The sequence below is a fragment of the Sminthopsis crassicaudata genome, chromosome 1 (genome assembly GCF_048593235.1).
Source record: "Sminthopsis crassicaudata isolate SCR6 chromosome 1, ASM4859323v1, whole genome shotgun sequence".
In the NCBI taxonomy this organism is placed as follows: Eukaryota; Metazoa; Chordata; class Mammalia; order Dasyuromorphia; family Dasyuridae; genus Sminthopsis; species Sminthopsis crassicaudata.
Genome location: NC_133617.1, coordinates 736,543,654 through 736,561,071, shown reverse-complemented (window position 1 = coordinate 736,561,071; position 17,418 = coordinate 736,543,654).

Genomic DNA, 17,418 nt, shown 5'->3' with positions numbered 1-17,418 from the left:
AATTTTGAATTTCAAATTTTCTCCCTTCATTGAGAAGGTAAGAAATTTGTTGTAGGCTATCCATATATAGTCATGCAAAACACATTTCTACATATGTCATGCTGTGGAAAAAAAAGACACAAAACCTCCCAAGAAAAGTGAAAAAAGTAAAGAAAAAGTATTTTTGATCTCTTTTAAGGTTTTACCAATTCTTTCTCTGGAGATGGACAATACATTTCATCATAGATTCTTCAGAATGCCTTTGATCATTGTGTAGCTGAAAATTTGGTTTTTTTAAGGTAATTAGAATTAAGTGACTTGTCCGTAGTCATACAGATAACAAGTGTTAAGAGTTTAGGCCTGATTTGAACTCAAGTCCTCTTGAATTCGGGGCAAGTGCTCCATCCACTGCATCATCTAGTTAACTCTGAAAATATCTGTTATTCATAGTAGATGATCCTATAATATTGCTGCTATCATGTGCAATGTTCTGGTTCTGCTCATTTCACATTTCATTATTCCATGTAACTCTTTCTAGGCTTTTGGGAGAACATCCTACTTGTCATTGCTTTTCCTTCCTTTTTTCTCTTTGCACTTTATAGTATTTGATATTTTCCAATTACATGTAAAGGTAGTTTACAACATTCATTTTTATAAAAGTCTGAGTTCCATTTTTTTCTCCATTTCTTTCTTCCTTCTTCCTTCCTCAGCAAGCAATTCAATATATAGGCTATACATGTACAATCATGTTAAACATATTTCCATTTTAGTCATATTGTGAAAGAAGAATCAAAAAAAAAAAGAGAAAAAACATGAAAAAGAAAACCAAAAAAAAAAAAAAAAAAACTAGTATACTTCAATCTGCATTCAGACTCTATAGTTCTTTCTCTGGGATGTGAATTACATTTTCCATCACAAGCAGTATGGAAATTTGTTGGGATCACTGTATTGCTGAGAACTAAATCTTATCATAGTTTATCATTATACAATGTTGCTATTACTGTGCACAATGTTCTCCTGGTTCTTCTCACTTTACATAAAAGTTCATGTCAGTCTTTCCAGGTTTTTTTTTTAATCTGCCTACTCTTCATTTCTTATTGAAAAATAATATTCCATTATTGTTCTGTAAGAAATGACCAACAGGATGATTTCAGAAAGGCCTGGAGAGACTTACATGAACTGATGCTGAGTGAATGAGCAGGACCAGGAGATCATTATATACTTCAACAACAATACTATATGATGATCAATTCTTTTTTTTTTTATTATAAATATATATATTTTTTATAATATTATCCCTTGTATTCATTTTTCCAAATTACCCCCCCTCCCTCTATTCCCTCCCCCCGACGACAGGCAATACCATACATTTTACATGTGTTACAATATAGTCTAAGTACAATACATGTGTGTGAATATCATTTTCTTGTTGCACAATAAACATTAGAATCCGAAGGTACATGCAACCTGGGCAGACAGATTGTAGTGCTAACAATTTACATTCCCCTCCCAGTGTTTCTTCTCTGGGTGTATCTACCTCTGTCCATCATTGATCAACTGGAAGTGAGTTGGATCTTCTTTATGTTGAAGATTTCCACTTCCATCAGAATACATCCTCATACAGTATTGTTGTTGAAGTATACAGTGATCTTCTGGTTCTGCTCATTTCACTTAGCATCAGTTGATTTAAGTCTCTCCAATCCTCTTCCTCCTGCTGGTCATTTCTTACCGAGCAATAATATTCCATAACTTTCATATACCACAATTTACCCAACCATTCTCCAACTGATGGACATCCATTCATCTTCCAGTTTCTAGCTACAACAAAAAGAGCTGCCACAAACATTTTGGCACATATATGTCTCTTTCCGCTCTTTAGTATTTCTTTGGGATATAATCCCAGTAGTAGCGCTGCTGGGTCAAAGGGTATGCACAGTTTGATAACTTTTTGGGCATAATTCCAGATTGCTCTCCAGAATGGCTGGATTCTTTCACAACTCCACCAGCAATGTATCAGTGTCCCAATTTCCCCACATCCCCTCCAACATTTGTCATTATTTGTTCCTGTCATCTTAGCCAATCTGACAGGTGTGTAGTGGTATCTCAGAGTGGTCTTAATTTGCATTTCTCTGATCAGTAGTGATTTGGAACACTCTTTCATGTGAGTGGATATAGTTTCAATTTCTTCCTCTGAGAATTGTCTGTTCATATCCTTTGACCATTTATCAATTGGAGAATGGTTCGGTTTCTTATAAATTATGGTCAGTTCTCTATATATTTTGGAAATGAGACCTTTGTCAGAACCTTTGTTTTTAAAAATATTTTCCCAATTTGTTACTTCCCTTCTAATCTTGTTTGCATTAGTATTATTTGTACAGAAACTTTTTAGTTTGATGTAATCAAAATCTTCTATTTTGTGATCAATAATGATCTCTAGTTCTCCTCTGGTCATAAATTCCTTCCTCCTCCACAAGTCTGAGAGGTAGATTATCCTCTGTTCCTCTAATCTATTTATTATCTCCCTCTTTATGCCTAAATCATGGACCCATTTTGATCTTATCTTGGTATATGGTGTTAAGTGTGGATCCATATCTAATTTCTGCCATACTAATTTCCAGTTTTCCCAACAGTTTTTTCCGAATAATGAATTTTTATCCCTAATGTTGGAATCTTTGGGTTTGTCAAAGATTAGATTGCTATAGATGTACCCTTTTTTGTCCTTTGTATCTAATCTGTTCCACTGATCTACCGGTCTATTTCTTAGCCAATACCAAATGGTTTTGGTGACTGCTGCTATATAATATAGCTTTAGATCAGGTACACTTAGACCACCTTCCTCTGAGTTTTTTTTCATTAGTTCCCTTGCAATTCTTGACCTTTTATTCTTCCATATGAATTTTGTTGTTATTTTTTCTAGGTCATTAAAATAGTTTCTTGGGAGTCTGATTGGTATAGCACTAAATAAATAGATTAGTTTGGGGAGTATTGTCATCTTTATTATATTCGCTCGGCCTATCCAAGAGCACTGAATGTCTTTCCAATTATTTAAATCTGATTTTATTTTTGTGGCAAGTGTTTTGTAATTTTTTTCATATAATTCCTGACTTTTCTTTGGTAGATGGATTCCCAAATATTTTATACTCTCAACATTTGTTTGGAATGGAATTTCTCTTTGTATCTCTTGCTGTTGCATTTTGTTAGTGATATATAAAAATGCCGAGGATTTATGTGGATTTATTTTGTATCCTGCCACTTTGCTGAAATTTTGAATTATTTCTAGTAGCTTTTTAGCAGAGTCTTTGGGGTTCTCTAAGTATACCATCATGTCATCTGCAAAAAGTGATAGTTTAATTTCCTCATTTCCTACTCTAATTCCTTGAATCTCTTTCTCGGCTCTTATTGCCGAGGCTAGCGTTTCTAGTACTATATTGAATAGTAATGGTGATAGTGGGCAACCTTGTTTCACTCCTGATCTTACTGGGAAAGGTTGCAGTTTATTTCTATTGCATATTATGCTTACTGACGGTCTTAAATATATACTCCTGATTATTCTAAGGAATAATCCATTTATTCCTATACTCTCAAGAGTTTTTAGTAGGAATGGATGTTGGATTTTGTCAAATGCTTTTTCTGCATCTATTGAGATGATCATATGGTTCTTATTAATTTGATTATTAATATGGTCAATTATATTAATAGTTTTCCTAATATTAAACCAGCCCTGCATTCCTGGAATAAATCCTACTTGATCATAGTGTATTATCTTGGAGATGATTTTCTGAAGTCTTTTTGCTAATATCTTATTTAAGATTTTAGCATCAATATTCATTAAGGAGATTGGTCTATAATTTTCTTTCTCAGTTTTCGATCTACCAGGTTTAGGTATCAGTACCATGTCTGTGTCATAAAAGGAATTTGGTAGGACTCCTTCATCCCCTATTTTTTCAAATAATTTATATAACATTGGGGCTAATTGTTCTTTAAATGTTCGGTAGAATTCACATGTGAATCCATCTGGCCCTGGGGATTTTTTCCTGGGGAGTTGATTAATAGCTTGTTCTATTTCTTTTTCTGAAATGGGACTATTTAAGCAATTTATCTCCTCCTCTGTTAATCTAGGGAGCCTATATTTTTGGAGGAAGTCATCCATTTCACTTAAGTTATCAAATTTATTGGCATAAAGTTGGGCAAAGTAACTCCTTATTATTTCTCTAATTTCCTCTTCATTGGTGGAAAGATCCCCCTTTTCATTTGTAAGACTATCAATTTGATTTTCCTCTTTCTTTTTTTTGATCAAATTTACCAAAGGTTTATCTATTTTATTGGCTTTTTCATAAAACCAACTCTTGGTTTTATTTATTAATTCAATAGTTTTTTTACTTTCAATTTTATTGATTTCTCCTTTTAATTTTTGTATTTCGAGTTTAATTTTTGGTTGGGGGTTTATAATTTGGTCTTTTTCTAGCCTTTTAAGTTGTAAGCCCAATTCGTTAATCTTCTCTTTCTCAATTTTCTTCAAATAAGCCTCTAAAGATATAAAATTTCCCCTTATTACCGCTTTAGCTGCATCCCAAAGATTTTGATATGATGTCTCATCATTATCATTATCTTGGATGAAATTGTTAATTGTTTCTATAATTTGCTCTTTCACCCAGTCATTCTTTAAGATGAGATTATTCAGTTTCCAATTACTTTTTGGTCTATTTACCCCTAACTTTTTACTGAATGTAGCTTTTATTGCATTGTGATCTGAGAAGAAGGCATTTATTATTTCTGCCTTCCTACATTTAATTTTGAGATCTTTATGTCCTAGTATATGGTCAATTTTTGTATAGGATCCATGAACTGCTGAGAAGAAAGTATATTCCTTCCTATTGCCATTCAGTTTTCTCCAAAGGTCTATCATACCTAGTTTTTCTAATGTTCTATTTACTTTTTTAATTTCTTTCTTGTTTGTTTTGTGGTTTGATTTGTCTAAATCTGAGAGTGCAAGGTTGAGATCTCCCACTATTATAGTTTTACTGTCTATTTCTTCTTGCAGTTCTCTTAACTTTTCCTTTAGAAAGTTAGATGCTATACCACTTGGTGCATATATGTTTAGTATTGATATGGCTTCATTATTTATGCTACCTTTCAGCAGGATATAGTTTCCTTCCTTATCTTTTTTAACAAGATCTACTTCTGCTTTTGCTTGATCTGAGATAAGGATAGCTACCCCTGCTTTTTTGGCTTTACCTGAAGCATAATAGGCTCTGTTCCAACCTTTTACCTTTACTCTGTATGTATCTCCCTGCTTTAAGTGTGTTTCCTGTAGACAACATATTGTAGGGTTCTGCTTTTTGATCCAATCTGCTATCCGTCTCCGTTTGATGGGATCGTTCATCCCATTTACATTTACAGTTAAAATTACTAATTCTGTATTTCCTGCCATCATATTATCCCCAGATTATGCTTTTTTCCCTTGACCCCCCTGATCCCCCTCCCCGATATTTAATTTACCGACCCCCCTTGTGACGCGCAACCCTCCCTCTTTTTTTTTTTTTTTTTTTAGGATCCCTCCCCCCTCCCTCCAAGTCCCTTCACTTATTCTCCTTTTCCTTTTCCCTTTTCCTCTCCCCCCTTTTAATGAGGCGAGAGAAAATTCTCTGAAAAACAAATATGTTAATTATTTGCTCTTTGAGCCTCTTCTGATGAGAGTAAGATTCACACAATGATTCTCCCCCTCACTAAGTTCCCTCAGATATGGTGTATTTTCTATGTCTCTTCCTGGGATGTAGTTTCCCTCTTTTTATCACTCCTTCCCTTTACTACACCCCCCTTTTTTTCTTTTATATCAGTAAAATCAAATTATCCTTGAGTATTTTTTATATACCCACAACAGAGTTACAGTTCTCAAGGGTTCTGTGTACCTTTTTCTGTTTTTCTTCAGTCTTGTGGATGTAGATCAAATTTTTTGTTTAAGTCTGGTTTTTTTCTTAGAAACATATAGAATTCCTCTGTTTCATTGAATGACCATCTTCTTCCATGGAAAAAGATGCTAAACTTAGCTGGGTAGTTCATTCTTGGTTGCAGTCCTTGATCTTTTGCCTTACGGAATATCAGGTTCCAGGCCCTTCTATCTTTTAATGTGGAGGCAGCCAGATCTTGGGTGACCCTTATTGTGGCACCTTGGTATTTAAATTGTTTTTTTCTAGCTGCTTGCAGGATTTTCTCCTTTGTGTGGTAATTCTGCAGCTTAGCCACAATATTCCGTGGTGTTCTTTTTTTAGGGTCTATTTCAGAAGGAGTTCGATGAATTCTTTCCACATCTACTTTCCCTTCTGTTTCTATTATCTCTGGACAGTTCTCTTTGATAATTTCCTGTAAAATAGAATCTAGGCTCTTTTTTTGGTCATAGTTTTCTGGAAGTCCAATAATCCGCAGATTATCTCTCCTAGATCTATTTTCCAGGTCTATAGATTTTCCCAGTAAGTATTTGACGTTGTTCTCCAGCTTCTCATTTTTTTTGTTTTGTTTGACTGATTCTTGGGTTCTCTGTGAATCATTCATTTCTATTTGTTCCATCCTGACTTTTAAGGAGTTATTTTCTTCTTTCACAGTTTTTAGTTCTTTTTGTAAATGCCCAATTTCGTTTTTAAATGAATTATTTTGCTCTATTGAATTTTTTTCCATTTCCCTAATTTTTTTTTTGAGAATTATTTTCTTTTTCCAATTCAGAAATTCTATTTTCTTGAGACTTTTTTATCTTTTCCAATTCAGAAATCCTACTTTCCTGTGTTTTTTTAACCTTTTCTAATTCACTAATTTTGTTTCCCTGCATCTCCTGTGAATTCTTTATTTTTTCCAACTCCAATTTCAGGACGTTGTTATTCTCTATCATAACTTCCCTTTCTTTTCCCCATTTTTCTTTGATCTCCCTCAATTTTTTTTTTTATTTTAATTTTTTATTTTATTTTATAATTATAACATTTTTTTGACAGTACATATGCATGGGTAATTTTTTACAACATTATCCCTTGCACTTACTTCTATTCAGATTTTTTCCCTTCCTCCCCCAACCCCCTCCCCCAGATGGCAAGCAGTCTTATATATGTTAAATATATTACAGTATAATTTAGATACAATATATGTGTGTAGAACCGAATTTTTTGTTGCACAGGAAGAATTGGATTCAGAAAGTAAAAATAACAGTTTACATTCATTTCCCAGTGTTCCTTTTCTGGATGTAGCTGGTTCTGTCCATCATTAATCAATTGGAATTGGATTAGCTCTTCTCTATGTTGAAGAAATCCACTTCCATCAGCATACATCCTCATACAGTATCATTGTTGAAGTGTATAATGATCTTCTGGTTCTGCTCGTTTCACTCAGCATCAGTTGATGTAAGTCTCTCCAAGCCTCTCTGTATTTCTCCTGTTGGTCATTTCTTATAGAACAGTAATATTCCATAACATTCATATACCATAGTTTACCCAACCATTCTCCAATTGATGGACATCCATTCATCTTCCAGCTTCTAGCCACTATGAAAAGGGCTGCCACAAACATTTTGGCACATACAGGACCCTTTCCCTTCTCTAGTAGTTCCTTGGGGTATAAGCCCAGTAGTAGTATGGCTGGGTCAAAGGGTATGCACATTTTGATAACTTTTTGGGCATAATTCCAGATTGCTCTCCAGAATGGTTGGATTCTTTCACAACTCCACCAACAATGCATCAGTGTCCCAGTTTTCCCACAGCCCCTCCAACATTCATCGTTATTTGTTCCTGTCATTTTAGCCAATCTGACAGGTGTGTAATGATACCTCAGAGTTATCTTAATTTGCATTTCTCTGATCAATAGTGATTTGGAACACTCTTTCATATGAGTGGAAATAGTTTTAATTTCATCAACTGAAAATTGTCTGTTCATATCCTTTGACCATTTATCAATTGGAGAATGGCTTGATTTCTTATAAATTAAAGTCAATTCTCTGTATATTTTGGAGATGAGGCCTTTATCAGAACCTTTAACTGTAAAAATTTTTTCCCAATTTGTTACTTCCCTTCTAATCTTGTTTGCATTAGTTTTGTTTGTGCAGAAACTTTTTAATTTGGTGTAATCAAAATGTTCTATTTTGTGATCAATAATGGTCTCTAGTTCTCCCTTGGACACAAACTCCTTCCTCCTCCACAAGTCTGAGAGGTAAACCATCCCATGTTCCTCCAATTTATTTATGATTTCGTTCTTTATGCCTAAATCTTGGACCCATTTTGATCTAATCTTAGTATGTGGTGTTAAATGTGGGTCCATGCCTAGTTTCTGCCATACTAATTTCCAGTTTTCCCAGCAGTTTTTGTCAAATAATGAATTCTTATCCCAAAATTTGGGATCTTTGGGTTTGTCAAAGATTAGATTGCTATTTTTATTCACTATCTTGTCTTGTGAACCTAACCTATGCCACTGATCAACTAGTCTATTTCTTAGCCAATACCAAATGGTTTTGGTGACTGTTGCTTTATAATATAGCTTTAAATCAGGTACACTTAGACCACCTTCCTCTGACTTTTTTTTCATTAGTTCCCTTGCAATTCTCGACCTTTTATTCTTCCATATGAATTTTGTTGTTATTTTTTCTAGGTCATTAAAATAGTTTCTTGGGAGTCTGATTGGTATAGCACTAAATAAATAGATTAGTTTGGGGAGTATTGTCATCTTTATTATATTCGCTCGGCCTATCCAAGAACACTGAATGTCTTTCCAATTATTTAAATCTGACTTTATTTTTGTGGCAAGTGTTTTGTAATTTTGCTCATATAATTCCTGACTCTCCTTTGGTAGATATATTCCCAAATATTTGATACTATCGACTGTTATTTTGAATGGAATTTCTCTTTGTATCTCTTGCTGTTGGATTGTGTTGGTAATGTATAAAAATCCTGAGGATTTATGTGGATTTATTTTGTATCCTGCGACTTTGCTAAAATTCTGAATTATTTCTAATAGCTTTTTAGCAGAGTCTTTGGGGTTCTCTAAGTATACCATCATGTCATCTGCGAAAAGTGACAATTTGATTTCTTCATTTCCTACTCTAATTCCTTGGATCTCTTTCTCGGCTCTTATTGCCAAGGCTAGAGTTTCTAGTACTATATTGAATAGTAATGGTGATAGTGGGCAACCTTGTTTCACTCCTGATCTTACAGGGAAAGGTTCTAGTTTATCACCATTACATATGATGTTTACTGAAGGTTTTAAATATATGCTCCTTATTATTTTAAGGAATAGTCCATTTATTCCTATACTCTCAAGCGTTTTTAGTAGGAATGGATGTTGGATTTTATCAAATGCCTTTTCTGCATCTATTGAGATGATCATATGGTTTTTATTAATTTGATTATTAATATGGTCAATTATACTAATAGTTTTCCTAATATTAAACCAGCCCTGCATTCCTGGTATAAATCCCACTTGGTCATAGTGTATTATCCTGGGGATGATTTTCTGAAGTCTATTTGCTAATATCTTATTTAAGATTTTAGCATCAATATTCATTAAGGAAATTGGTCTATAGTTTTCTTTCTCAGTTTTCGATCTACCTGGTTTAGGTATCAGTACCATGTCTGTGTCATAGAAGGAATTTGGTAGGACTCCTTCAATCCCTATTTTTTCAAATAGTTTACATAGCATTGGAGTTAGTTGTTCTTTAAATGTTTGGTAGAATTCACCTGTAAATCCATCTGGTCCTGGGGACTTTTTCTTAGGAAGTTGGTTAATAGCTTGGTCTATTTCTTTTTCTGAGATGGGACTATTTAGACTAGTTACTTCTTCCTCTGTTAATCTGGGCAAGCTATATTTTTGAAGGTATTCTTCCATTTCATTTAAGTTATCGAATTTATCGGCATAAAGTTGAGCAAAGTAGCTCCTAAGTATTGTTCTAATTTCCTCTTCATTAGTGGTGAGTTCACCCTTTTCATTTTCAAGACTATCAATTTGCTTTTTCTCTTTCCTTTTTTTAATCAGGTTTACTAAGGGTTTGTCTATTTTGTTGGTTTTTTCATAAAACCAACTCTTAGTTTTATTAATTAATTCAATAGTTTTTTTACTTTCAATTTTATTAATCTCACCTTTTATTTTTTGAATTTCAAGTTTTGTGTTTGTGTGAGGGTTTTTAATTTGTTCCTTTTCTAGCAATTTTAGTTGTAAACCCAATTCGTTGGCCCTCTCTTTCTCTATTTTATGCAAGTAGGCCTGTAGAGATATAAAACTTCCCCTAATTACTGCTTTGGCTGTATCCCACACATTTTGGTATGATGTCTCATTATTGTCATTTTCTTGGGTGAAGTTATTAATTATGTCTATGATTTGCTGTTTTACCCAATCATTCTTTAGTATAAGATTATTTAGTTTCCAATTATTTTTTGGTCTATTTTCCCCTGGCTTTTTATTAAATGTTATTTTGATTGCATTATGGTCTGAAAAGGATGCATTTACTATTTCTGCCTTACTGCATTTGATTTTGAGGTTTTTATGCCCTAGTATATGATCAATTTTTGTATAGGTTCCATGAACTGCTGAGAAGAAAGTATATTCCTTTCTGTCTCCATTTAGCTTTCGCCAAAGATCTATCATATCAAACTTTTCTAGTATTCTATTTACCTCTTTGACTTCTTTCTTATTTATTTTGTGGTTTGATTTATCTAATTCTGATAGTGCAAGGTTGAGATCTCCCGCTATTATAGTTTTGCTATCTATTTCCTCTTGCAGCTCTCTTAATTTCTCTTTTAAGAATTTAGATGCTGCACCACTTGGTGCATACATGTTTAATATTGATACTGCTTCACTATTGATGCTTCCCTTTAGCAGGATATAATGCCCTTCCTTATCTCTTTTAATTAGATCAATTTTTGTTTTTGCTTGATCTGAGACGAGGATGGCTACTCCTGCTTTTTTGGTTTTGCCTGAAGCATAATAGATTCTGCTCCACCCTTTTACTTTTAGTTTGAATGTCTCATCCTGTTTCAGGTGTGTTTCCTGTAAACAACATATAGTAGGATTCTGACTTTTAATCCAGTCTGCTAACTGCTTCCTCTTTATGAGGCAGTTTGCCCCATTCACATTTATGGTTAGAAGGACTAATTCTATATTGCTTGCCATCCTATTAACCCCTGCTTATGCTTTTCCCCTTTCCTTCCCTTTTACCCTCCTATCCAGTATTAAACTGGTAAACACCACTTGCTTTTCACAGCCCTCCCTTTTTAGGATCCCTCCCCCACCTTAAAGATCCTCCCCTTATTTTACCCCTTTTCCTCGAAATTACTGTATTCCCTTCCCCTTAGCTTACTCCTTCCCTTTCACTTTTCAATGAAGTGGAAGAAGTTTCACCATAAATCGAATATGTCTATTGATACACGCTATGTTCATCTCCCTCCTTTCTTTCTCTCAGATATAATAGGTTACCTTTGCCTCTTCATGAGATGTAGTACCACCACTTTGTACTTTGAGCCTTTGTACTTGAGCCCCTGCGCTCAAACTGGAAGTGTCTGCCAGAAACCGCGGTCCCTAGTTCATAGGTTCCGCTTCTCTGGGACTTCCTGGAGCTGAGTTCCACTCCCTCCAGCTAAGCTAGGCAGTGTGTGTTGCCTTGGGCCGTATCCACCCACTTGTCAGTCTCTTAACTATTCTCAGGAGGTAGCTGTGGCCACACCCCCTGGTGCCAAGAGATTTGCTGAGTCACCCCCCAGGATCGGGGAAAATCTAATCTGAGTTTTAAAATATTTTGGCTTTCTCTTCTGAACTGCTAAATAATTAGCAGAGAAGAGCTAACAGCCTGTGCCAGATTCCTTTACCTCAGTGGCTTCTCTGATCCCAGAGCCCTTCCCAGCGCAATGGGCGCAGTGTGCCCCTACCCCACCGTCTGTGCTGGTCTTTCTTATTCCTCCCCTGAGAACTGACCTTTCCTGTTGAAACTCCAGATTCTCTTCAGCTGGTAAGTCGTGCTTCCAGTCCTTGTGGTATCTATCAGTCCTGAGCTAATTTTGAGACTTAATTTATCTAATTGGTTGTGAGGGAGTGAGGACGTTCACTGAGTCGTGTGTTTCTTCTCCGCCATCTTGGCTCCGCCCCCCCTATGATGATCAATTCTGATGGACAAGATCCTCTCCAACAATGAGATGAACCAAATCAGTTCCAATAGAGCAGTAATGAACTGAACCAGCTACACCCAGCAAAAGAACTCTGGGAGTTGACTATGAACTACCACATAGAATTCCCAATCCCTCTATTTTTGTCTGCCTACATTTTTTATTTCCTTCACAGGGTAATTGTACACTATTTCAAAGTCCAATTCTTTTTGTATAGCAAAATAACTGTTTGGACATGTATATATATATATATGTATATATACATATATATATATATACATTATTTAACTTATACTTTAACATATTTAGCATGGGAAGATGAATGGATGTCCATCAATTGGAGAATGGTTGGGTAAACTATGGTATATGAATGTTATGGAATCATTATACACTTCAACAATGATACTGTACGAGGATGTATGCTGATGGAAGTGGATTTCTTCAACATAGAGAAGAGCTAATCCAATTCCAATTGATTAATGATGGACAGAACCAGCTACATCCAGAAAAGGAACACTGGGAAATGAATGTAAACTGTTATTTTTACCTTCTGAATCCAATTCTTCATGTGCAACAAAAAATTCGGTTCTACACACATATATTGTATCTAAATTATACTGTAATATATTTAACATATATAAGACTGCTTGCCATCTGGGGGAGGGGGTTGGGGGAGGAAGGGAAAAAATCTGAATAGAAGTAAGTGCAAGGGATAATGTTGTAAAAAATTACCCATGCATATGTACTGTCAAAAAATGTTATAATTATAAAATAAAAAAAAAAAAAAAAAAAAAAAAAAACCATATTTAGCATGTATTAGTCAACCTGCCATCTGGGGGAAGGGGTGAGGGGAAGGAGGAAAAAAGTTGAAACAAAAGGTTTTGTAATTGTCAATGCTGGAAAATTACCTATACATAAAATTTTTGTAAAAATTAATTAAATAAAAAAAGATTATTTATCTGAAATAAAAAAAAGAAAATGCCATTTGCATCCAGAAAAAGAACTATGAAGAGTGAAAGTAAATCAACACATAAAACACACGCACAAAAAGAAACATAATATTCCATCATATTCATCTACCACAATTTGATCAGCCATACTCCAATTCATGGTCATGCTCTCAATTTCCAATTTTTGGCACTACTAAGAGTTGCTGTAAATATTTTTGTACATATAGATCCTTTTTCTTTTTGTTTTTTTGTTTTTATCTTTTTTATATACTGACCTCTTCCCTATTTTTTTCTAACCAATTCATGGGAACCAAGAACTGTCTATACTCATTTGCTGAATAGGTTATTCTAGGTTGTAATCCTAGCTCCTTTGCTTTCTGGAATATCATATTACAAACTTTCTGCTTGTTTAATATGGAACATGCTGAATCTTGTGTGATCTTCACTATAGCTTCATAATATTTGAGTTGCCTTTTTCTGAGTGTTTGCAATATTATCCCCTTAGCCTGGGAAGTCTGAAATTTGTTAATAATATTGCTAGGAGATTTTGCATTTGGGGATCTCTTTCAGGAAGTGATTGATGGAGTCTTTCAATTTCTACTTTACCTGCTGGGTCTAAGACATTGGGGTAGTTTTCCTTGATACTCTCTTGAAATATGAGATTCAGGCTCTTTCTTTTTTCCCAGCTTTTAGCTAATTCAATAATCCTTAAATTATCTCTTTGACCTATTTTCCAGATATGTTTTTTCTATTGAGATATTTCACTTATTCTATAGTTCATTCTTTTGAGTATTTTATTCTTTTTTGATGTCTCATATGATCATTAGTTTCCACTAACCCAATTCTAATTTTTAAGGTATTCTTTTTTTCAATGAGCTTTTGTACCTTTTCTCCATTTAACCAATTCTGCTTTTTTAAGAAGTTATCTTAAGTGAATTTGTGGCCTCTTTTAACATTTCACCAATTATGTTGTTTAATGTCATTCCCCCTAGTATTTTTGTGCCTCTTTTACCTCTTTTAATTTATCTTTTCATACTTTCATTGCATCACTCTCATTAATTTTTCCTCCATTTTTATCTCTACCACTCATTGTCTTTTTTAGTCTTTTCAGGAATTATTATAGAGTTTCTGTCAATTTTTTTTAAATTTGAGACTCTGCTTGTTTACATTGTTGTCTTTTTAAAAAATTGTCCCTTGAATGTCCTTGTCAACAATAATTTTAAAGTCATGTCTTTATTCTGTTATTGTTTGCTCATTTTCCCAGCCTATTTTTTGACTTTTACTTTACGTTAAAGGTGATCTCTGTTCCTGAAGTGGGGATGGAGGAGCACCAATTCAAGCTTCTGGCTTTTTTCACACTGATGTTTTGAAAGAAAATTCTGTGAGATAATAAATAGATTAGAGAAACAGAAAATAGTCTACCTCTCAGACCTGTGGAGGAGGAAGGAATTTATGACCAGAGGAGAACTAGAGATCATTATTGATCACAAAATAGAAGATTTTGATTACATCAAACTAAAAAGTTTCTGTACAAACAATACTAATGCAAACAAGATTAGAAGGGAAGTAACAAATTGGGAAAATATTTTTAAAGTTAAAGGTTCTGACAAAGGTCTCATTTCCAAAATATATAGAGAACTGACCTTAATTTATAAGAAATCAAACCATTCTCCAATTGATAGATGGTCAAAGGATATGAACAGACAATTCTCAGATGATGAAATTGAAACTATATCCATTCATATGAAAGAGTGTTCCAAATCACTACTGATCAGAGAAATGCAAATCAAGACAACTCTGAGATACCACTACACACCTGTCAGATTGGCTAAGATGACAGGAACAAATAACGATGAATGTTGGAGGGGATGTGGGAAAACTGGGACACTGATGCATTGTTGGTGGAGTTGTGAAAGAATCCAGAAATTCTGGAGAGCAATTTGGAACTATGCCCAAAAAGTTATCAAACTGTGCATACCCTTTGATCCAGCATTGCTGCAATAGCAGCAATATCCCAAAGAAATACTAAAGAAGGGAAAGGGACCTGTATGTGCCAAAATGTTTGTGGCAGCTCTTTTTGTTGTAGCTAGAAACTGGAAGATGAATGGATGTCCATCAATTGGAGAATAGTTGGGTAAATTATGGTATATGAAAGTTATGGAATATTATTGCTCTGTAAGAAATGACCAGCAGGAGGAATACAGAGAGGCTTGGAGAGACTTACATCAACTGATGCTGAGTGAAATGAATAGAACCAGAAGATTTCTGTACACTTCAATGCTGTATGAAGAGGTATTCTGATGGAAGTGGATATCTTCAACATAAAGAAGATCCAACTCACTTCCAGTTGATCAATGATGGACAGAAATAACTACATCCAGAGAAGGAACACTGGGAATTGAATGTAAATTGTTAGCACTACTGTCTATCTACCCAGGTTACTTATACCATTGGAATATAATACTTAATGTGCAACAAGAAAATGGTATTTACACACATATATTGTATCTAGGTTATATTGTAACACATGTAAAATGCATGGGATTGCCTGTCATCGGGGGGAGGGAGTGGAAAGAGGGGAGGATAATTTGGAAAAATGAATACAAGGGATAATATTATTTAAAAAATTACTCATGCATATATACTGTGGAAAAAAATTCTAAATAAAAAAAAAAGAAAGAAAATTCTGCATTTCTGTAAGTTTTTGGTGCTTTCAAGATGATGTGATACAGAGAGAGATGTAGTCACTCCTCTCCTGGTCTGCACCTTAATCTTTACTCAGAAAGAGCTCTTGCTCTTAGCCCTAGAACTGTGAACAAAGTCCATGTTCCCCTGGGGTTACAAGCATTAGTGTTCTTCCTTGCTCTGGAACTGCAACTGGCATTTTGTATGAGCAATATAACAGGATCCTTTACCCAATCTCAGCTCATAGTTTCTTATAATCTCTTTCTGACTATTTTCCATAGCCCTTACCCTCTCTCACCCAAGAGCTTTAGAAGCTTCTACTTACAGTTTTATAGCCACCTCTAAGGTCTACTATTGGTGTTGATGCATCTCTCTGGGATGGTCTGACCCTACTGTCACAGACTTCTCCTGCAAACAACCTACATTGTCTTGGGCTAAGAAAAACTATCTTACCCTAACCTTTTGTTGGTTCTGTCACTCCAGGATTCAATTAGACAAGCTATTTTAAAGTCATTTTGAGGGCAATATTGAGAGAGTTCAGCTGGCTTGCAGCCTCAGACCATAGAAGTTCAAAATTCAGATTTTTTTTCATTTTAACAAATAAGCATTTATTTACTTACATATTACATGTTAGATATTATGCTAAGTATTAATGATTAAATCCAAAAGTTGAGAAAATTCCTAATTTCAGGAAGTTTACTTTTTTATTAATTTTATAATTATAACGTTTTTTGACAGTACATATGTATAGGTAATTTTTTACAACATTATCCCTTGTACTCCCTTCTGTTCCGAATTTCTCCCCTCCTTCCCTCCACCCCCTCCCCTACATGGCAGGCATTCCCAAACATATCACAAAATTCAGATTAAATAAATAAAAACATGTTTGTATGTTTGTTTGTTGGTTATGGTGAGGGTACTGCTAGTGGTACTTAGGGAAAGAATTTGGTGGTGAGTTTAATAAATTATAGAATTATGCACATAAATGTTGTACAATGGAGAAAATCATACAATGAAAGGGCCACATTTGTGAGGAAATGGGAGAGGTCTGCCAAAGAGAAAGGAAGGAAACTTGTTATGATAATAATAATAATAATAATAAACACTTTATAATATTATATTATTTTATTTTTCTTATCTTGGGAGATAGATGCTATTATCCATTTTATACAGATCAGGAAACTGAAGCCAAAACTTGTAAAATAGTTTGCCAAGATCTCACAGCTAGTAAGTGTGTGAGATCAAATTTGAACTCAGATTTTCCTCATTCCATGTTGTCTTTTGACTAAGCACTGAACCTTAAGAAACCTTCTTACAATCACTTATTAACTGTGATCCCGACTACATTTAACAGGTGTGCTCACAGTCATTATGAGCTCTTTTTGAACTTGGTCCAAATAGTGATGTGGAGAAGAGAGGAGGAAACTGTAGGAGTATGGTTACCATAAGGTGGAGAGTAAGTGTGCCTTAGGAAAAATCAAGTTTTTAATGCTATTGAAGGACTGATAATTGCTACAGAAAGGACATGACTCCAGGACATGACTGTGATGTAAGGGACAAGGTTATTTTGGTATCACTGTATCATTGGATTGTAGGATCTCTAGATCTTAAGAGTTAGAATCGGTTTCAGACTTCATCTAATCCAATTCCCTTACTTTAAAGAAACAGAAAGAAACTGAAGCTTA